This window comes from Thermobia domestica, chromosome 3 (assembly GCF_964235325.1).
Source record: "Thermobia domestica chromosome 3, izTheDome1.hap1.1, whole genome shotgun sequence".
NCBI lineage: Eukaryota > Metazoa > Arthropoda > Insecta > Zygentoma > Lepismatidae > Thermobia > Thermobia domestica.
In genome coordinates, this window is record NC_137456.1 from 130,653,756 (window position 1) to 130,677,625 (window position 23,870).

Sequence of the window (23,870 nt, forward strand, 5' to 3'; positions counted from 1 at the left end):
TGCCTGTGCTAAAATTTGCTTAAATCTAAACAGACAGGGAAACAAGAATTTACTAGTTTTTTGTGCAAAGTAGTACTTTTCCGTTTATTTGTATGTGGTTACTAGATGTAAGTTGAGCCACATAACTCAGCCCACTAAAACAAACAAAACCCTTCATTCTGTCATTTCACTACACAGACCTACATATTCTGTTTAGGTAGTATTAACACTTCCCTATTTCTTTGGATTTGCTTAAGTATTAGAATATGCATTATTAGGTGCACTGTTATTAGGAATGACTTAGAACCTTTCTAAATTGATTTCATAAGCAGAACTGAATAATGGTATAAGACGTAAGGTTTAGCCTAAATTTAATAAAAACATGAACACTTTTAGATATGAGTTTGCACAAAACCAATAATAAGAAACCTCTTAAGTTCATGTGGGAGATGTCACGTCTTTGCGTAAAGTTCTTTAATACAAAAAGATTATCAATTTAATAACATGAAAGAGATCTCGATTAATCACGTGCTTTTTTAAAAATTGGATATTAAAATAGAGTCCAAGTGTTAAATTTGTAAAGCCAACGGATTAACTTTGAAGAACACAAACACACACATCACACATACAGAGAAAAATGAACAATAACTGTCTTGTTTAGAAATATGCCTATTAGCACTGAGTATTCAACTAGAAATGTATGATGCATTGAAGTTCATGACACTGCTATTTAGGAACAAGCTCTTTTGTTCATGGAAAGAAAATAAGTTGTTTCGCATGTTCTGCACTAACTGTAAGTGAAGTATGAGCATCAGTTATGATATTGAATCCACAACTAAATACTCTTTCCGATAGAACGCTGTTACCTACACAAATACTTACGAGCCAGAAGAGCTAATTTTGGAAATTCACTGTCATGAGATTTCCTCCAGTGAAGGAGGTTGTTTTTTTTTTTTTTTTCATATCTGTAGGCAGTGGTGCTATTCTAATTTTTGGTGACTGGTTATATATATATATATATATATATATATATATATATATATATATATATATATATATATATATATTTATATGAGAGAGATAGTAGATGGATACATAGAAAGATATCTCTCCCCATTGGCGTAACTAAGGGCTTGGGGGCCACCCCGCAGACAACGTGGAATGGGGCTCCTTTTCTACGTCCTACATCACAATTTGGGGGCCCCGTGATGGCCTGGGCCCCAAGCAAAGCGGGGTCTGCGGGGCCCTTATTTACGCCCTGTCTCTCTCCCTCTCTCTTAGGAAGCAAATCATACAAGATAGACAAAGGCAAATTTTTCACTGGATGCCACAAGTGACAAGTAGAGACCTACACAGCAACCCAATATAAGGTGTTGTGACAAAATTAGGTAGCACTGCGAATATCTTGGAAACGAATTATCCAAAATAGATGTTTGTCAAGAAGTATTGGAAACACCTTAACCCAGCAATGGATCAACAATTATTGATAATGGTATGTATGCGTTTCAAATATAAATAACCCTCACCACTGCACTATGTGATCCCAGTTTTCATTCTTGATATCTAACCAGCCCATTTGAAATTAAGAAAAAATCGCTTATACCTTATTCTGAGAGATCATATATCTAACCCTGTAGCTGTAAGAATTTCTAAGAACAAAGCTAAACAAACTGAAACTTGCTCGTTCTTGGGTATAACTGAATAAAATTTACTGTTATGCCTGTGTATAACAAACGGTTTAGCAAACTCGAAATATATTAACAACCGGTTCTAGCCAGTGATGTGCCGTAAACTATAATTTTACGTCTACGCGATTGTCTACTGTAATCTATACGTAATCTACATTACACCTTTTCCTGTGTAGACTATGTAGACAACCACTATCAAATGTAAGGAACAATTTCGTTGCTCGTTTGTTCATATTTCCTCATTCAGTTGTTTTGCTTCGATGTAGCGAAAGATTAGGGAAACGACTAACATATAAAAAGTAGAGGGAATTATCTAATCTGTATGTTTACTCTGCTCTGCACATACCACTTCCTTAGATTTTCCACTTCGAGCACTGCTTTTATAATGTAATTTACAAAACTAATTCTCACCTGTGGGCTTTCAGTCTTGAATCTGCTGTATTTGCCAATTTTTTCTTGCATATTTTACAAAATGCATAATATTTTTCATTTTCCTTCATCAAGACGAAACTAAGTATTCGAAAGTTACTATTCGCTGGTCTAGGCATTTTATTTTGTACGTAATTTTGCAAGGTAACGACAAAATAAAGCTCCTTTATTGTCCACGATGCCATATTAAATTACGTGTTGTTGACATATTCTACATAGTCTACGTTGTTTACATTGTCTACGCATAGTTGACACGTAAACGTAAACTATCGCTCTTTACGCGTAGACGCACATCTCTGGTTCTAGCGAACCGGTGCGAACCGGCTGAATAGCACCACTGTCTGTAGATGGCACTGAAAGATATGCATCGATTTCCTGTTGCAGTGAGGCATCAAATAATTAGCACAAAAGAGAAACGGGGATTCCCCGATTTTGCTTTTGTTGATCGGGTACGTCATTCGTCCATATCTGAAATGAAATGAAATTTTTGAGTTTTACGTCCAACGATTATGCCGGTTAGGCTAAAGGAGACAGTGATAATGAGAAATGAATGAAAATGGTGAAATGAAGAAAGTGGGAGGAAACAGGAGAACCCCGAGGAAACCCACGCAACAGTGTCTGTCCACCACAAAGTTCATTTGGCAAGAGCAGGGTTTGAACCCGGGACCTGATGCACCAGAGGTGAACGCTCTATCACTGAACCACCACGGCCTCTATCGTCCATATCTGGATCAAGTATTGTTTGTGCGTGAGCTTAAAATACAACACACGCACGTGTTATGATATAGAAAGAACTTCTCTCTCTCTCTCAAACGCATACCGCCACACGTGCACATTCACAAATGCATAAACACCTACACACAAATAAAACACGCATATTCTATGTCACCGTGTTTCACTCTCATTATTTCCGCAATGATGACCAATATGATAACTGAGAAAGACAATTCAATGAATATTTTTATTAACTTTTTCAGAGAAAAGAGTGGTGAATTAGAAGGAACACAAGTCTGTTTTCTGTGACTAACAAGTATTCTAACGAGTATTCTGACTAACAAGTATTGAAACGTTTTGAGACCAGATTGTTTATATCAACATGAATGAAATGAAATCTTTAAATTTTACGTCCCACTGTTATGCCGGTTAGGCTAAAGGAGACGGTGATAGAATAATGAGAAATGAAGGTAGAATGAAGAAAGTGGGAGGAAACGGGAGAATCCCGAGAAAACCCACGCACACGGTGTTTGTCCACCACAAAGTTCACTTGGCGGGGGCTGGGATCGAACCCGGAACCGAAGCACCAGAAATAAACGCTCTACCACCGAGCCACCGCGGCCCCCATCAACATGAATATTCAAGACCAATCAATATGTTGAATATCCATATTTGATGTTGTCGATATCAATATTGGATGTTGTCGATATCGATATTCGATATTGTCGATATCCGATATCGATATTGTCGATATCGATATTCGATATTGTCGATATCCGATATCGATATTCGATATCGATATCCGATATTGTCGATATCGATATATCTATTCGATATCGATATCAAAAAAATATCGAATGTCGATATCGCACAGCACTAGCAGTGGCAGATCTATCCCGCGGCCGGAGGGACCTAGGCTCCCCAGTTCTTTGACTGACAAAAATAATTGAAGTTATTATTTATACATTTTTGAAAATCTATAGTAAACTCATGATATACCTATCATAGACTGGGTTCTGGCTGCCCTCTACCAGTTTCTATCTTCTAGATCCGTCCGTGTATGAGCGATAAGAAAATGCTTCTAAAAATAGTCTAGACTAGTGGCTTCCAACCTTTTTTTGACTGACAACAGATTTTCCTGAACGTCCACCACATCGTGACACCTTGTTTGATTTTTTATTAATAGTACTATAAATTATAATGATTAGTACTGAGCATTGTCACTGCCGTTGGAGGCATTGAGTATGTCTTAAAAATTGAGTATAAGTAATGCTTCATTATTTTTAAATTCTAAAATTCGCGACATGTTCTATGGGACTACGCGACATAGCGGTTGGGAACCAGTGGTCTAGGTGTTAAGTGTCCTTCCTTCCTTCCTTCCTTTTTTTTTTTTTTTTTTTTATCATGGCTATGTAGATAAGCAATGTAAATGAGAGTAATTCATTAGCAATATTGCGATAAAAATAATTGTGTTCCTACGAATGGCGACTTGAATGATCATCCGACTTTAAAGTTACCTGTTGATGGTTCTACTAGATGAAGGTTGATGAGTTTTATTCACGTTTGTAGGTTGCATGTTCACTGTAAGATATCAAATTTTGGCATAATAAAGGCAGGCGTATGCAATGTACGTAACATATTTTATTTGATAATAGTTGGTACTTTTTTAAAACAAAAAATCCTTCTATTCTCTTTCTCAACTTCTACGTACTTTGTGATAATGACATAGTAAACAGAATGCAAACTATACACACGCTATCAACAAAAGGGCAATGGGTCTTCGTAATTCTTATCGAAGGTTAAATAAGTCAAGTTTTTCCACTCTTAACACAGCCACTAGTACTTCAAAGCAGGTAGCCTATACTGATATCAGAAACTACTTGAGAAAGATCCTGATGTAACATTAATACAATGATGGATAGTATGTGTCAGTGTAATAAAAATTATCCAGTGCTAAAAGCGAATGGAAAGTGAACTGCTGCTAAGAGAAAGAGGTGAGTGACACTAGATTAAATAAGATATAGTTATAACGTTTGCAAAAATATTTATAGATAAAGACAAATTAAAATAAGTATATTACGTAGTAGCAAGTAATTCCCAATCTGTTTTTCTAGTTATATTTAGTATCAGTGAAAAAGGAAGTGCAACATATTCAAACCACAGGCACGCGTTATCATGCGAATGTTTCGTAAATGACACACAAAATCGACACATTTTTAAAAATCAGCGATAAATATGAAGGAAATTACAGCCAGAGTTGGCGTGGGTCAATGAAAACTTGACCCACGACCCACTGACCCACCACCCACCACGACCCACTCTGACCCACCACCCACCGTGACCCACTCTGACCCACCACCCACCGGACCCACCACCCACCATGAACCATTCTCATCCACTGTGACCTACTCTGACTCACCAAAATCCATCGTCATCATCTCTGAACACGATCTACGGCCTCTTCTGTACTGACTAAAGAGTTGTAATAAAACAAGACTGTGAAATTGTCACTAATCGGAGTTTGAATTTCTAGTCAATCGCTCAAGCACTACTCTGTTAGAATAACGGTGGATCTGATTTTTACGATATAAAATGGTAAAGTGTTTGTCAGTGAGGAAATTGAAACAGTTCGAGGTGGGGGAAATTAGTGTGTGCCTAAAATATACTTGTACTAAGAGAGTATTCTTGCAAGTGTTTATTTCTGAACGCATTCCAGAAGAAACTTCTATTCGCAGGAAAATACCCCTGTACAATATGGAAAAGGTTATGGTTTCTCAGTTAACAGTATTTTTCTCACAAAATACTTGAAAAATCAATTTTTCATAGTGCTAGTGTAAAGGTGCTCGGGTACCCTATGTGAGAGCATCTCCATAAAGTATGTTCATAATTGTAATCTGTGTAATCACTAAAACACCACGTTAAAGTTACGTTACAAATATGCATAATTGCAATTATTATGAATATTTACTCAAAGTAGTTTACCTAAAGCAAAGAGACTTGCTAAAATTAGGTACAAAGTTGAATAACACAAATAAGTCATTAGTAATAAAGTATACATTTTCCATAACTCGTAATTTTCCACCTTAAAACAAATCTGAAATCGGGTTTATTTCCTGTTGGTAACCTTTTCGTGGTAAATCACCCGCAACGGAATGATGTCCATCCTTCAGCCAAGAAATAACTAGCTCGTCTACTTTGAGCTTGTCTAGCGGTGGGCCATTAACATTGATGAGCAACAAGTTAGACAATGTTTGAGAGCTTAATCTATTTCTAATATCAGTCATCTGTAAATTCATGAAATCCCCGTTCGCACTCTGTCGTGGAAATTGATAATACTTCTACCCGATTTCCGCAACTTCTCATCGACAAACTACTTGTTAGACTTAAGTCTGATAACGATTTTTCTTGGTCAGTTTTGAAATACTCAGCAAGAAGTATCATCTCTCTATCACCATACATCTTTTTCATGTCGACCATGTCAGTTGGCAATGTCGACTCATGGAGAACAGAAACTTCATCTACGCCTTCGATAGGGAATCTTGTGAATAAATTATCAATTAAAGCCTGATAAACTGATGATTTCTTATTTGTTTATAAATTTAATTTTTCTAATTACACATGAAGGTTTGATGCCATTACCAAGTTTCCTCCCTCCACTAGAAAGCGAAAGAGAACGAGGTGCCTGGAAACTGTTCAGAGGTGAATGGGAATTTCCCTCCTTCTTCCCCTTCAATTACCACACTGCTGTTTGCCATGGGCCAAATTACGATGAATTTCAATTAAATTATCATAGTATAATTATTTTCTTGATGCATTATCGATAGTTTTCAGTGGAAAAAAGGAAGAAATATGAGAGTCCCAAATCAAGGTGAGTACAGTCTTGGGAAGTAACGTAACGCAAGTTACGTTTCCTAGTAACGCGTTACATTTTTTTCCAAAGTATCTGTAGCGGTAACGCGTTACAAATTTTTAAGTAACGTACCTAATTTGCGTTATTTTTTTCGCGTTACATTTCGGATGAGTAACTACAATATATGTATATCTTTGTCGGGAACAAATGTTTCTTTCCTGTAAGTGAATTTCTCAGAATGGAACAATGGACCATGAACCATGTCAGTGACCGACGATTCCTGCACTGTTCTCCTTTTCCCGTTTCGCCTTATGACCTCAAGCAATGAAATTTGCATGTAAAACCTGTTATCACTTTTCATCTTAATGTAAGGCGGAACGGGAAATCTAGATGTGCATTTTCCCCGTTTCGCCTTATGAACTTTATGTTGGTAGGCTTGCAAATACATTCATAGATACAATTTGATTTGTTTATTTATATAACAAAATATAGTGCCACTTGCTGTTTTTGGAAGATAAGGACAGCCTCAGGGAAATCAAGTGTACTGATTGCAAGCACCTGGAAGATTTTGTCTTAGATTATGACAGCTCCAAATCAATACATTCAGTGAGTGAACTACGAGTGCAATGGTACTGGTAGTAGACTTTTTTCTTTGACTGGTGTTGTTTTTATAGAGATGGAGAACGAAAATATTTTATCGTTCAAACATTTGAAAGAATAATTTTTCTTAAAAGCTGAAGATGATGGTGAACATAATTTGCCCGGTGCCCGGGCGGGAAATATTTATCAACAACTAGGGTGTCATAATTAACGACATTCAGTATTGGTTTAATATGAATAAACTGTGTTCTGATGAGCAGGCCTACTTTATTGATGTAATGTTGATGGTATGTAATATTAGAGTTCTTTTAGATCAGTTTGCATATCCTAAAGTCCCGTGGATTATAGAGTTTGGAACAACTAGCTTTAAAAAGAATGTATCGATTTTAGAGTTATTGGCAAGTTTTGATTCATCCCCAGTTCATGTGTTCTCATTTTGTCAGTTGTAGTGTAATGTTTCTCTATATTCTGTATTTCAACATGCACGGCAGTGCATGGCAGCCAAGTTCCGCGAAGAAAATGAAAATTGGCCTGTACTGCCGTAAGCATATTATACAAGAACAAGAGTTTGGGGTAAAATCGCCGATTTCGAGGCTTTGTAAAAACGATTCTATTAAGGGTAGAAACATGAAATTTAGAATGTAAAGAGATATCCCACAGTTGTACTTATATGCCAGATCTCACATTCCTAGCTTCAACCATATTCGAGTACTGGACCCCCAAAATATGCAGTTTTCAGGCTCACTGACTCACTCACTCACTCATCAAATTGATTAGGTACTTCCCAATGAGACACAGACGTGAAACTCTGCACAAAGGTACCTTATAATGACTTGAGTATGGAAAAAGTCCGAAATTTGAGGAATGTCCCATGGGAAAGTTTTTATAGGCAAAAAACTGTCCTTAGCCAGGAAAAAATCGTTTCACTCACTCATTCATCAAGTTAATTAGGTACTTTCCAATGAGATAGAAACCTGAATCTTTGCATAAACGTACCCTACAATAACTCGAGTATGGGAAAAGTCCGAAATCTGAGGAATGTGCTATGGGAATTTTTTTATATGCAAAAAACTGGCCTTAGCCAAAAAATATCGTTTCACTCACTCACTCATCAAATTGATTAGGCACTTTTCAATGAGACAGAGACGTGAAACTCTGCATAAAGGTACCTTATAATCAGTTGAGTATGGAAAAAGTCCGAAATTTGAGGAATGTCCTATGGAAAAGGTTTTATAGGCAAAAGACTGTCCTTAGCCAAGCAAGAAAACGATTCGCTCACTCACTCAACAAATTAATTAGGTACTTCCCAATGAGATAGAAACCTGAAACTTTGCATAAACGTACCCTAAAACGACCTGAGTATGGAAAAAGTTAGAAATCTGAGGAATGTACTATGGGGAATTTTTTATGGGCAAAAAACTGTCCTTAGCCAGGAAAAAAATCGTTTCACTCACTCACTCATCAAATTGATTACATACTTCCCAATGAGATAGAAACGTGAAACTTTGATAAAGGTACCCTACAATAACTTGAGTATGGAAAAAATGCGAAATCTGAGGAATGTGCTATGGGATTTTTTTTATAGGCGAAAACCTGTCCTTACCCAAGCAAGAAATATATTCATTCACTCACTCAACAAATTGATTAGGTACTTTCCAATGAGATACAAATCTGAAACTTTGCATAAAGGTATCCTATAACGACCTGAGTATGGAAAAAGTCCGCAATCTGAGTAATGTATTATGGGGAATTTTTTATGAGCAAAAAACTGTCCTTAGCCATAAAAAAAATCGTTTCACTCACTCACTCATCAAATTGATTACATACTTCCCAATGAGATAGAAACGTGAAACTTTGATAAAGGTACCCTACAATAACTTGAGTATGGAAAAAGTCCGAAATCTGAGGAATGTCCTATGGGAATTTTTTTTATGGGCAAAAAACTGTTCTTAGCCAAGGAGAAATCGTTTCATTCTCTCAATCGTCAAATTGGTTAGGTACTTCCTAATGAGACAGGGACGTGAAACTCTGCACAAAGGTACCTTATAATGACTTGAGTATGGAAAAAGTCCGAAATTTAGGGAATACAATGAGAAAGTTTTTATAGGCAAAAAAAAAAAAAACTGTCCTTAGCCAGGAAAAAATCGTTTCACTCACTCACTCATCAAGTTAATTAGGTACTTCCCAATGAGATAGAGACTTGAAACTGTGCGTAAAGGTACATTATAATAACTTGAATATGGAAAAAGTCCGAAATGTGAGGAATGTGCTATGGGATTTATTTATGGGCGAAAAACTGTTCTTAGTCAAACACAAATCGGTTCATTCTCTCCCTCATCAAATTGATTAGATACTTTCCAATGAGATAGAAACGTGAAACTTTGCATAGAGGTAGCCTACCCTATAAAGACTTGAGCATAGAAAAATTCCGAAATGTGTGGCATGTGTTATGAGAATTTTTTTATTGGCCAAAAACTGTTCTTAGCCAAGTAGAAATCGTTTTATTCCCTCAATCGTCAAACTGATTAAGTACTTCCCAATGAGGTATAGACGCACCCTATAATGACTAGAGTACAGAAAAGGTCCGAAATGTAATTAATATGCTATGGGAATTTTTTTTTTGGCTAGAAACTGTCCTTAGCCAAACATAAATATGTTCATCCTCTCACTCATCAAACTGATTAGGTACTTCCCAATGAGATAGAGATAGGGTATATAAACGTGAAATTCTTCATAAAGGTAACTTATAATGGCGTAAGTGTGAACAAATTCCGTAATGTGAGGAATGTGCTATTGGAAATTTTTCATGGGCGAAAAACTGTCCTTAGCAAAGCACGGTTCATTCAGTCACTCATCACATTGATTTGTTAGTTTCCAATGAGATAACGACGTGAAGCTGTGCATAAATGTACCTTATAATGACTTGAGTGTGAAAAAGGACCGTAATGTGAGGAATGTGCTATGGGAAATTTTTCATGGATGTAAATTTTCCTTAACAAAGTAGGAATTAGTTCATTCATCCACTCATCACATTGATTTGCTAGTTTCCAAGGATATAGAGACGTGAAACTCTGCATAAAGGTACCTTATAATGACTTGAGTGTGAAAACAGTCTTAAATGTGAGGAATGTGCAATGGGATTTTTTTTATGGGTGGAAAACTATTTTTAGCCAAGCAGATATCGGTTCATTCATTCACTCGTCACATTGATTAAGTACTTGTTTATGAAATATTGACGTAAAAGTCTGTATATTGGTACCTTATAATGACTTGAGTATGGAAAATGGTCTGAAATTTAAGTAATGTACTAAAGGAATTTTTTTATTGTTGAAATCTGTCCTTAGCCAAGCAGAAATCGGTTCACTCACTAATTGACTCATTCATAGCATTAGTTAGGACTTCATAGGACTTCCCAATTAGATAGAAGGATGAATCTCTGCATAAAGGTACCTTATAATGATTCGAGTATGAAAAATTTCCGAAGTTTAAGGAAGTGCTATGGAAAAATTTTATGGGTGAAAACTGTCCTTAGTTAAGCAGAAATCGGTTCACTCACTCGCTCATCACATTGATTTTATACTTCTCAATGAGATAAGTCGTGAAACACTGCATAAAGGTATCTTATAATGACCTGAGTATGGAAAAAGTCCGAAATGTGTCGAATGTGCTATTTAAATTTTTTTATAGACGAACTTCCCAATGAGATGAAGATGTGAATGTCTACACGAAAGTAGCTTATAATGGCTTGAATATGAAAAATATCCGAAATTTAAGGAATGTGCTATGGAATTTTCTATGGTCGAAAATTTTTAAAAATGAAATGATTTTTTGAGTTTTACGTCCCAAGGTTATGCCGGTTACGCTAAAGGAGACGGTGATGATGAGAAATTAATGAAATGGTGGAATGAAGAAATTGGGAGGAAACGGGAGAACCCCGAGAAAACCCACGCACATGGTGTTTGTCCACAGGGCGAAAAATTATCCTTACTCAAACAGAGATCGGTTTATTTCTCACTCATCATTGATTAGGTGCTTCCAAATGAGATAGAGAATTGAAAAAAATTAAATGAAATCTTGGAGTTTTACGTCCCACGACTATGCCGGTTAGGCTACAGGAGACGATGGTGATGAGTAATGAATGAAATGGTGGAATGAAGAAAGTGGGAGGAAACGGGAGAACCCCGAGAAAACCCACGCAAACGGTGTTTGTCCACCACAAAGTTCACTTGGCGGGGGCGAGATAGAGAATTGAAACTCTGTATAATGGTACCTACCTTATGTAATTACCTGTGTAAGTAAAGGTTCAAAATTTAAGGAATGTACTATGGGAATTTTTATGGGCGAAAAAATGTCCATAGCCATTAGGCACTTCTTAATGAGATAAAGATGCTAAATTCTCCATAAAAGCACACTATAATGGCTTGAAAATGAAATTTGAGGAATTTGCTATGGAAATTTTTTCATCAGTTAAAAAACTGTCCTTACAATCAGAAATCGGGAACGATTCCATTATTGAACACATCATATGCATAGTGATAATGTTGTCAATCGTCTGAGTGGTCGAGTTGGTGCCCTCCTCGCTGGTCTATTGGCTACCACGTGCGCCTTTGGTGTATGGGGTCCTGTGTTCGATTTCCGGTGGAAGAGCCTTTGGAATCTTAACTCTCCTCGATGTTTCTGTGTTCGTGTCCCTGTCGTTCTAGGTTAATAGAAAAATGAGCTAAGGTCACTGAGAAAAATCCGTTATCCGGATAGCGGTATAGTATACAAATATACGGGATCCTTATGTTTACTACAGATATCAACAGTTAACATACGTTATCCAATGCTACATACGTACTGCCCTCTTTCCCGCTTAGATGTTACGCAATGTCGTTGCAGGATGTCTGACATCTAAATCTTCCGTACATTACGTACGTCAGCTATAAGTTACATACGACCATCTGTATGTGAGATCCTGACCGCCTACATACAGTCTTTTCGTTCGTGTGGAAAGTACGTTTATTCGGAACACTTATATGGAAAGTACGTTCAAATATACTTTTTGAGTTATACTTTTAGTGTACGTTAAGTCCAAAAACTACAGGATTTACACATGTAACAAACGTTTTTACGTGCGCCACATACAGTTTTTCTCACTGTGTGAGTAAAATCAGTGAAAGCTAGTAATAAGTAGTTAAGAAAGTTAATGAGGCATGTTCTGTGAATCTGTTAACTTTTAAAACTGTGGGCTAAGACACGTACATACTGCCGTAAATTTCGTGGTTGGAAACCCAGACAAGGAAAGCCAATATTTTGTCTTTTTTCGGTGAATACTTTTCCTTTATTGCAGTCATTGGTATTAGTATACATCAAAAGTCAAAAGCATTTTCATTCCCATCCGAAGATGGGCGGGCCACAGAAGGTGACGCCTTCTCTTTGGCCAGAGTAAGTTTGGTATTAGGTATTAAATAGATATTGAAATTAATTTGATAATTAAAATAATGTAGAGGTGAGAATGTTTAAAATTAATTAAGTTTTCGAAGAAATGAGAAATCCAATTGCTCGAATTTACGTGAGACTAGCAACAAAAAGTAACTGATTTCGTAAATATATTGGTACCACGAGTTATATTATGGTTATCACAGTCGTTATGTAAAAATGTTTTTGATGCTTCGTGTCTCTATCTGTGAACAGTATGCGAATCTCTTACGTATCAGCCTTTTCATCAACAGTGAATTTCGTGCCTTTGCTCTTCATATTTCCTGAATTTGCCCTCCTGTGGGTTCGCCCCTACAACCTCGCCTTTGTTCGGTCTACTTCCTCACACCTCTTAAGCTCACAATTCCCGAATTTCAAGTTTCATTTCCTATTTCAACTATCTAAAGGATAAGATTTTGTATTCCAGGAAAATGCCTATTTAAATAGCATGGGGAGTTCTTCATTTCCATTTATACTCCTTAAAAATTAAAAATATTCACTTTTAGCAATTTTCCTGTAGGTTAGTCCGGGAGGCTGCAATCGTGCCAAATTTCATCATTCTAATTCTGCCAGAAGTGGATAAACATTTTGGGGTGTAGAAGGCGTCCAATATAAATAACATGAAAAGGTTTTTCTGTTCCCCATAAAACCACTCTAAAGTTGGATTTTTTTAATTTATACTGACTTACTTAGGTAATACTGACAAAAACGTTCAAGCATACCGAGTTTCAAGTTTGTATTCCAATTTCAAGTACCTAAAATGTGAGATTATAAGTCCAAAAAAGGCCTATTTAAATAGCATAGGGAATTTCTTCATCTCCCCTTTAGACTCCCTAAAAGTTAAAAAATATTCACTTTTGGCAATTTTTCTGTCGGTTAGTTCCGAAAAGCTACAATCACTTCCAATATAATGATTGTAGCCCTACAGGAAGTGCCCTATAATTTTGGGGTGTAAAAGGTGTCCCATATAAATACAATGGGATAAAATTTTCAGTTCCCCATAAAACCATTCTAAAGTTGGAATTGTTTATTTTTACTGATTTTCTTAGGTAATACTAACTAAGACGTACAAGCATACCAAATTTCAATTTTTTATTCCAATTCCAAGTTCCTAAAACATGAGATTATAGGTAAAAAAAAATTTAAATAACATGAAATTCTTCATCACGTCAACCGTAAGCACCCCTTTAATTTATGTCAGTTCATGTAGTTTTATATACAGTTAGGATATGTTGGTGGCAAATATAATTAAGATTACAAGGTATTTGAAAGGTATAAGGAAAACCCGAGGCAGTATGAAAATGATGTTAAGGAACCTTAGGGATAGTGAGTTTGGGCGTGGTTTGTTTGGGACCACCATCAACCTTAGGAATATCAACTTTGCTAAGGCGCTAATGCACATATGCAGTATACTGCAGTAAGATTGGTGGTTCAAAACCCAGACAAGGAAAACATATTCCTCCACGAAGTGTTAAGGTAAATGATGTTAACGAGCCTTAGGGATGGTGTTTGTGAGCATGGTGGATTTGGGGGTCACCATTAGCCTTAGGGCTGAAATGTCCCGGCCGTGAAACTAAGAACAGACATCTTAATGTATTCGAATATGTTAGACACCTCGCGCCTAAGTTTTAGTGTTCGTTTCAGATGCAGTGGCCAAGGAACTTGGCTCATCCATCCTCATCTCAACACTTTTTGAGGCTGACGAACTTGGCTGCACTTTTTGCATCTCTGGTGTTTTTGTTCATATTTAATTTTACATAGCAACATTGTTATTATTATATAATTAGTTTAGCAGAATAATAATAAGCAACCATTTTTTCTAACGCATAGGGATGGGCACGAGTCAAGCTAAAACTCGACTCGAATCCAAGTCGAGTTTCGAGTCGAGTCAAAAGTAATATTCTCGAGTCGAGTTCCGAGCCGATTCACTGTTTTTGGCGTCGAGTTTCGAGTCGAGTTGAGTTTGATAAATGGCTCACTCGTTTTAACTCGTTTTGAAATCATGGCCTGATTACACTGCAAAGCGAAAGCCTGAGAAATGTAAGCTAAGCAGTAATATGGAATACTTTTAGTGTTGCTCACGAGAGGGGACACTGCTCGTATCTCGTCTCGTCTCAATAGCGAGACTACAAGAGATTTTTTTTTATAACAAGCTTAGCTCGGCTCGGATTAACTGACTCGATGGCTCGAGCCGGCTCGCTTGGGGTGAGCTGGCTTGGTTGGGATGAGCCATCTGCTCGGTTCGACTCAACTGAGCGAAGGGCTCTAGCCGACTCGGTTGGGTGAGCTGTTGGCTCGGCTCACTTCTCGGTTTGGGTCGATAGTGAATGAGCTGTGAGCCGATCTGCTCGAGTCGTTGACAATTCTAAACCCGGGCCGAGCAGTTTTGAAAATATTTAGTCAGTGCCCTATAAGCGGTAGTAATAGTAGCACGGAAAACTGAAGTAATAAGATTTTTTTGACATGTTCAAAGTTTCAGACCTAAAAGTAACGCGTTACTTTCGAAGTAAAGTAACAGTTACTTTTTTGAGGCAAGTAACGCGTTACATTTTAAGAGAAAGAAAAGTAACTTTTAACGCGTTACACTTTTAAAAGCAACTTACCCAACACTGGGTGAGTAGACCAACGTAAAGGGAAGAAAAGTGTAAAATTTTCCATTTAATTATGCGTACAATCCAAACTTAAAATTTCCGTGTAATTAAGCTTACAGTACAAATTTTATGCCTATTTTAGCCCTGTGCTGTAAGCGCTCCATATAATAAACATAAGCTTCAGCAATTATTATAGTAGAAAGCAATGGATATATGAAGCCAAGCACTGAATTTTTTGTTTCTGATTTTTTTTTCTTAAATAACATCGATCGTTTTCGATCATTTTTACAAACCAACTCAATACCAATTTTCCATATATAGAAAGTGCCCCTCCCCCGCAAACACATAAAGGAGAATTTTTTAAAAATGCTAGGACACATTCTGTTTATTTTCAATAAAGAGTTAATACACTGAATTTTAGGTCCGTAAGTTTAACGGTTTGCGAGATACTCATTTTTTTACGCCAAAATTCGGATCCTCTCTATCTCCTTATGATATTATGCATTATAATAAAAGCAATATAACATCCCAGTTTGGATTAAGGCCTAACTATATACCAAAAGTAATTTCATGTGACTTTGCAATTTGACCGTGATGATCAGGCACAGATAATTACATTCAATTTTTTATATAATAATTTATATATTACAGTGATTCAAAAATGTATTTTTTCCAGTAGTTAGCTCCTCTAAAAACTCACAGAACTCGAAAGCCAAGTAGTAGTAGAAGTCTTATTGCTATTATTACAATTAAAAATATCAATATCCAAAAGTACCTGAAGTTCTTTTTTCACTTGGTTAGATAAACTCACCTCAGGTAAGTAGACAGAAACAAGTGGAAAAGGAAGGGAAATGAAGATCTTGAAAGTAAAACCAAGACAAATTTACCAGTCTTCCGAAGATACTGTCTACAATGCAGTGAGCAGAGAGGGTCGGTGGATCATACTGAGTCGGTGGGTAGCAGTGGGTCATGGTTTGTGATGGGTCGCAGTGGGTCACAGTGGATGGTGGGTCGCAGTGGGTCGTGGTTGGTCACGGTGGGTGGTGGGTCACTGTGGGTCATGGTGGGTGGTGGATCGCAGTGGGTCGTGGTTGGTCACGGTGGGTGGTGGGTCACTGTGGGTCATGGTGGGTGGTGGATCGCAGTGGGTCACGGTGGGTGGTGGGTCAGTGTGGGTCACATGTTGTTGACCCACAACCCACAGACCCACTCAGAAAACTTGACCCACTTGACCCACTGACCCACTCCATCTCTGCTGAAAACATAGGCTAACACGTCCCGCCATTGATACGCACCCACATAAATTTAGGAAAGTCGGCGTTGTCTGGAACGCCATGGAATGACGTCTCCGGGCTGTGGACAATTTTCCGACCAATCTGCGAACTCTGTGGGAGACTTTACAGTAGATATGTATTGATATGCCACAATGCCGCGGCAGGTAGCCACCGATATCAGAGCGAAAGGAGGTACTACCCGGTATTAGGTAGGTGACTCTAATTCAACTGGTGATCAGTATATATAATTATATATATATATATATTGATAGATAGATAGTTAAAGTGATCCTTATTTTTTTCTTCCGAGTCTCGTCTTCTAAAATGGTCCCATATGAGACCAAAGTATTCTCTGAGGAGAAAGAGATTAATTGAATAATATACCCCAAGCAACATCAAGTTTTGAATGCATTAATGCATTTCCAGTATACAATATGAGGCAAAGGCACCTTGTAAGTTTGGAACGGCTAGAGGGGTAGCATCATATCTTGAATAAAGGTAATGGAGGTAATAAAGGTAATAATACCACAATGGCAGTCATCTTAAAGTCCACCAGCTTAGATTCAGGCGCAACAATTTAGTAGAAGAGTTCATGTGATGCCATTTTAAACAGCTTTTCACTACGAACACTAATCTGATTTCAAATTATGTATCATAAAAATCGGCGTACCTAACGTAGAGAAAAGTACGAGGCCATGCTAAAAAAATAATGTCTCATTTGCTTTTCAGAATGTAAGCAAATATTTGATTGAAAGTAGTGTTGCATTATATTAATTACACTTTTGTCTTGACATATTGATCATACTGAAGTCCAACAGCTGGGGCAGCCGAAGCAGTATGTGGTGATCGAATTTCTTAAAACAGGAAATATGTCCTTCTTTGACACGCATCGAAGAATAGTAGTTGATGTCGCGGAGAATTGTGAAGATATCAGTACGCCAATACATTGTGCTGTTCGTGCTCGTCCAGAAAACTGCATGGGATCGAGCCTCGCCTCGGTTGACAAATAACAAAGTGAAAAGTTACACAGTACAACGGGTGAACAATATCTCAATATTGTTGATGAACTGATTAGAGAGAATCAGTACATTATGTAGGCAGAACTTGCTATAAACAGTGGTATCTCATGGAATTTAATGCGGTCATTAATCGTAGATCTGGATTACGAAATAGTTTATGAATGGCGGGTGCTGCGTAAATTGACTTTTGACATGAAACAGAATATTTGCAAACAGTTGCTTCAGCGTCAAGGTGATGAGTTCTTGAACGATATTATCACAGATAATAAAACTTACGTATACCATATCCACTCTGGCGCCTCCATGAATATTGACACAAAGGATCACTTGCACCGAAAAAGTTTAAGACTGTGTCATCAGCAGGAAGGTTATGCTGACAGTCTTTTGGGACTTTTATGGTATAGTGAATATGGAATACCTGCTCAAGGGTACGCAATTCTGATCAGTCCTGTAATACTTTTACAAAACTGAAAGCATGAAATCGACCAGTTTGTTGGTAACTGAAATTCTCTAATTTAACACGGTAATGCTCTCCCTCACACTAGTACAAAGGCAACTGAGAAGATTCAGCGTGTTGGTTTCACTGTCATATCTCATTCTACATACAGTTCAGATCTGGCTCCATCAGATTTCTATTATTCTCCGAAAGTTAAGGAACATCTGAGAGGACTTCATTTTGAGTCTAACAATACAGTGAAGCATGAAGTCAGGGTGTGGTTTTGTTATCAGGATGAATATTTTTTATAATAATGCGATTATGAAACTGATTACACGTTGGCAAAAAAGTGTTGATTTCTATAGCGATTATGCTCTGTATATTAAAATTCTATTAGTGTAAATGCGTTTGTTTTACACTAAACTTCAGTCTTTACACACAAAAGAAAAACAATAGGATTCATCACTTTTCAGCATTCCCTGGATTTGATATAATTTTGTGAAAAAAATCATACCCAATCATAAGTAATCAACTTAAAGTTACCATGAATATGACAGTTAGAGGTGATATAGAGTATGATATGATGTGATTACAGTGCTTTACTTGCCCCTGTTTGTTAATTTTAGTTGGAGAAGAAAGATAATGTCTGTAGATCTCCATAAGTTAGGTAAGAGTGCAAGTGAGATATTCAACTTTAGAACCTGCAGACATTTGGAATTACCAATGTATTCGTCATTTTTACCATGGAGATAGACCTACAGGCGTCCACTGTCATGGATCATTCACATCAGAGTAGCGCACGTGCTGCAAGGATTGCGTTGACCAACATAAATATGCTCACTTGATTCCAACGTAAACCGTTGCAGAAGCAAAGTGTCATGGCGAAAGAAGAAAATTGCATCGACGATGCACGTACTAGATACTGCGCGAGAATCTGACGGTCTGGTCCTACAAACGCCCAGGTTGCCTAAATTCTAACTCCAACCCCTCCATGGCCGGTCCCAAACCTGTGTTGAGAAAGTGAGAGGAGTTGTCTGGGCACATGCATTATGGTGTCTGTAGTGCTGACAGGGGAGATAGAACTTGGGAAGTTCATGAAAACACATTATTCTCGTATTTCCAGCTGGTAATGCTTTCTATCTATGGACTGCACGCTAAGGCTGGAGAACAACCTATTGGCAAATAAAGGTTTCAACCAGATATCTAAATAGGACTAATCAGTGGCATTGGATCTGACAAGAAACTCCTTGAGTGCGAGGTCAGAAGTGCAATCTCTAGTAAGGCTCTTTTGAAAGTTTAGTATGAACAATGATGATAGGAAAAATATTAGCTGCTAATGACACCATGTGCAGCGGAGAGCGACAGAAAGTACCTGCTCGAGAGGTGCAGAGATCAACCTACTATGGGATGTATGTATTACACTTTACAAAATGGACATCGTTGACATTCACGAAATGTTCAAAACAAATCATTAACTTGCATCATGAACACCGAATAAAAAATGATGCACCGCAGTGATCACAAACGTTCACACCATCACGATCGAAGGCGCACTTCTTGGGAATTACAAACCATTCATGGCGTTCAGCTGCGTATCCACTCTTAAAGAATGCATATAGAATCATATTGGTATAACGGGTGCATTATGTTCCATCAGTTCTCATCTCCTCGTTGAAAGCTCACATTCTGTCTCCGAAAAGTGCAACTATGTCATACCCTTGGATTCGGGAGATAAAACTACGTAGTACTTCAACACGCATGCAAGAGGGACAGTTGGTGTGCCCAGGGGGCGAATTCAATCCCTACAGGGAGGATAATGTGGCAGGTCCTCAATTAGCGATTTCTGCGTGTTCTTGATTTCGGAATGGGATACCGGAATACTAACGCATTTTCGTACTTCAATAGTACTACGAGGAAGGATCAAATAAAAACCCTAAAAATGCAATCAAATGCCGAAAAGTTGGATGATTGCTTCGATATGTAGCAGTAATATGCCTTAAGTTGCACTTACTGACCGACAGGTGGCAGAGTGTTGGTGAGAGAACGTTGAAAGCGATGGCGTAAGTATCAAGATAGCTGCCTCACTGTCCACATGCACCATGTTAGAACAGCGTTCGATAATCCGGTTTTTGAGCAGTGAAGGTATGAAACCAATTGAGATTCATCGCAGGATGACAGCAAAGTATGGTGGTTCGTATTTGTCTCTGTAGCAAGTATACGAGTGGTGTAGGAAGTTTAAAAGTGGCATAACATCTATGGAGGATGCTCCTCAACCGGGACAGGCTCACCGCCTAGTGACCGATGAAAACAATGCATTAGGAGAACAGCTTGTAGAGGAAAACATGCGTCTTACGCTGAAAGAAATGGCTATAATCATTAATATTAGCTTTGATTCAGGTCAACACATTGTGAATAATGTTCTGCATTTCAATATGGTGTCTGCAAGATGGGCCCCTCTTCCGTTGACTGCTGAATTGAAAGATCGGCGTGTCGACGCCTGTGAAGAACTTTTGGGTCGTTTCAACGCCAAGGGTGATGCATTTCTGGACAGGATTGTTACAGGCGTGAAACGTGGATTCACTATCATCAACCAGAAACCAAAAAAACGAGCAAAGAATGGGGCATAGCTCTTCACCGAAACCAAATAATAATAATAATAATTTCACACTCAACCATCAGCAGGAAAGGTCATACTCACTCTTCTATAATGCAAAGGGAATAATTTTGGAACAGTATATGGAAAAAGGAGTGACAGTAACCAGTGCCTCGTATAAAAAAACTGCTACAATTTCGACCAAAATGGTTCTTCCAACATGGTATCCATGCACTTCCGAAGCGCTGGAATACTTGCATCAAGGTCAAAGGGACTACATTGAAAAATAAGAAGCAAGATTTCCTTTTCATTTTTAAATTCTAAAATGTAATGCACTTTTAAGATTTTCATTTGATCATCCCTCGTAATAAGTAAGAGAGAAAGTGGAATCAATACTTAGTTCCATGTTTTTAAGCGTTTATTGGGTGCAGGATCCAGAACTTTACCAATGGACCCGCCGCTTCTAAATGATCACTGTTTTTAAAGAGAGACAGTCTACATCACCCATTGGGTCTGGTAATGTATAATGTAGCTCTACCGTAATTAGAAGAAGTTACGAATTACTTGAACGGCCCTGGGAGGGTATGATGGTCCTTCCCAAATGGTGACCTACACATACCATTGGGTTCGGAAGTACCTTAGTCACATCATTTTGCCATTGAACGATAGAGGTAGGAAGAGCCAGGAATGAACAAAAGTACCTCCCTAGGTATGTCTAGGGATCCCGGATTGGATTGGACTCTGCTGGGCTGTGGTCAAATCGTGGGATGCGGTAGCTGGTGCAGTCACTGGCAGAAGGTGAAATTGCCTTATAACGCCCGAGTATTATGCTTACAAAGCAAGAAAGGACTTGACTCGCTAGCACGACAGCCTGGACAAGTAGGATAATTGGTAAGCACTCAGGACTTCGGTTTGATCTACAGTGGACGTATTCCATTCCCTGGAGATTCTGGAGTGACACGTTTAAAATGTACTAAAGTCAACGAACAGACCTTGAAGATACACATCGTACATGAGGACAATTAAGTCCAAATACAGAGGAACTGGATTTTTGATAGTTCCAGTCTATAAAATACGTCGCCCGTCCGCGCCATGATACGCCAGAAGAGAGTCATAAGAGTACATCTTAGTTCACAGGTAATCACCGACAAATAGATCTTTACCATTAAGGAGTTCTTGATTACCCAAAATGACTCCGTGTATATGCAACATTGTCCTAGGAAGCCACTGTGATCATTCTCATAGTGCATCCCGCTACGGAGAGACGTGGTAAGAGGTTGCAACATATCACGGAATCAGAAAGCTCCACTTCTGCGAAACTGGAGTGAAAATACGTGTTGTGAGCTACAAGTCTGATACTCTGACACCTGTTCTTCAGCCTACCCTCTTTGTCACTATCGACTGAGTCTTCGACATTAATTACTGGCCTACGAGTCTGTGTGATTGCAAGCTTCGGACTTTTTGAATAACCTGTCGCTTATACATCTGTCAATGGGCAATAAATCTGTGCAGTACACACTCACACTTACCGATATGTACAGACAGTCACCGCGTTGGATCAATTCGACAAACGTAAATTCTCACTTACAAGGAACCCTAGGTATCTATCAGAGCCCGATTTCCACGAAACTTTGTATATAGAGAGAGTACCTCGGGAAACTCGCACAGCCAAAATTGTAGCTGCAGAGTCCAAGAAGTTGGGACGCTAGGGCCGAGAAAGATCAAAAGTGGAACCTCAGTACATTAAGGACATGGTGAGAAAATGCAGTTTTTCTTTAAAACTAACTACTGTAGCAACACGAAATGAGCATACATGGATACGAGATCGTCGATATGATATGTTAAAAGTTATAAAAAGAATATCCGCCATCTTGAAAGAGGCCATGTTGAAACTGGTGTGATTGGTGTAAATGAGAAGAGGGTCATCCGATGCATTAATTTTAACGTAAATAGTCACAAAAACCTGTTGGTGAAGTCTGTTATTGGATTACAATATTCTTGTGCTTTTGGTCTGTTGGTGAAGTCTGTTGTGGTATTACTTTATTCCTGTGCTTTAGGTACAAGATGAGCAAAGTGTATCTTATATCACTCAAGCAGATGCTGATTATGGAGCGCTATGAGTGGGATCAGTGGAACTAGAAAACCGATAGAAATATATTTTAGCACTACATCGTTTATGTCACAGTCACCATGTAATTGGTGTGGATGTGGTGATATGACGGGTTCAATCTTCATAATAATGTCATGGTTGACATTAACTTGTAACTTTTTATTAGACTTGACTTAATTCGAACAGAAATCAGAACGTCATATCAGTCCGCCTATAGCGCTCCATACCATGCATCTGCTCGAGTGTCATGAGATACACTTTGCTTATCTTGTACCTAAACCAGAAGCACAGGAATAATTGTAATCCCACAACAGACTTCACCAACAGGTTTTTGTGACTATTTACGTTAAAATTAATGCATTGGATGGCCCTCTTATCATTTACACCAATCACACCAGTTTCAACATGGCCTCTTTCAAGATGGCGAATATTCTTTTTATAACTTTTAACAGATCATATTGATCATCTCATATCCATGTATGCTCATTTCGTGTCGCTACAATGATTAGTTTTCAAGAAAAACGTGCATTTTCTCACCATGTCCTTAATGTACTGACGTTCCAATTTTGATCTTTCTCGGGCCCTAGTGTCCCAACATGTTGGACTCTGCAGCTACAATTTTGGCTGTGCGAGTTTCCCGAGGTACTCTCTATATATACAAAGTTTAGTGAAAATCGGGCTCTGATAGATACCTAGGGTTCCTTGTTAGTAACAAGTTTCTGATATTAATAAAATTTATATATGAAGTAAACAGTAGCGAAGCGTATTATGAGGCTCTGAGGCCGGGTCTACCCTGTTTTCTACCATATATTTTCTTTATCTTAGGTTTCTTATAAAATAAAGTAAATACTTCAACATTTCGTGTTTTTTTTGGGTAACAAAATAGTTGGAAACACTTTGAGTCCCTTCCGTCTGAGCCTCACCAGCTCTACGGACAGGTTTACGGGCTTTGCTGCTCAGGAAGCGAAGCTATTATCACTGGGGGTTGCACGCATTGTTGGGAAGGTGAGAAGGCTCGCCTCTGGGAGTTAAGTTTTAGCAATGAAGGCCTTCAATGCTAATATGTTATGCAAAGTAAGAAGTTTCTGTGTAGAATTATGTATTTCTCTTAGTGATAACTTGTTTAA

The 23,870-nt window shown here is 38.1% G+C and overlaps 1 protein-coding gene across 2 annotated transcripts in view; it reads left to right on the forward strand.

Moving 5' to 3' along the window:
- The first annotated feature begins 4,648 nt into the window (after nt 1–4,648).
- Nucleotides 4,649–23,870, forward strand: part of LOC145680739 (mitochondrial ornithine transporter 1-like) — a 102,436-nt gene continuing 83,214 nt past the window's right edge. For both annotated transcript variants that reach the window (XM_081751700.1, XM_081751701.1), the window contains exon 1: nt 4,649–4,804. The gene's annotated coding sequence lies outside the window, so the exon portion shown is untranslated. The remainder of the gene's footprint in view (nt 4,805–23,870) is intronic.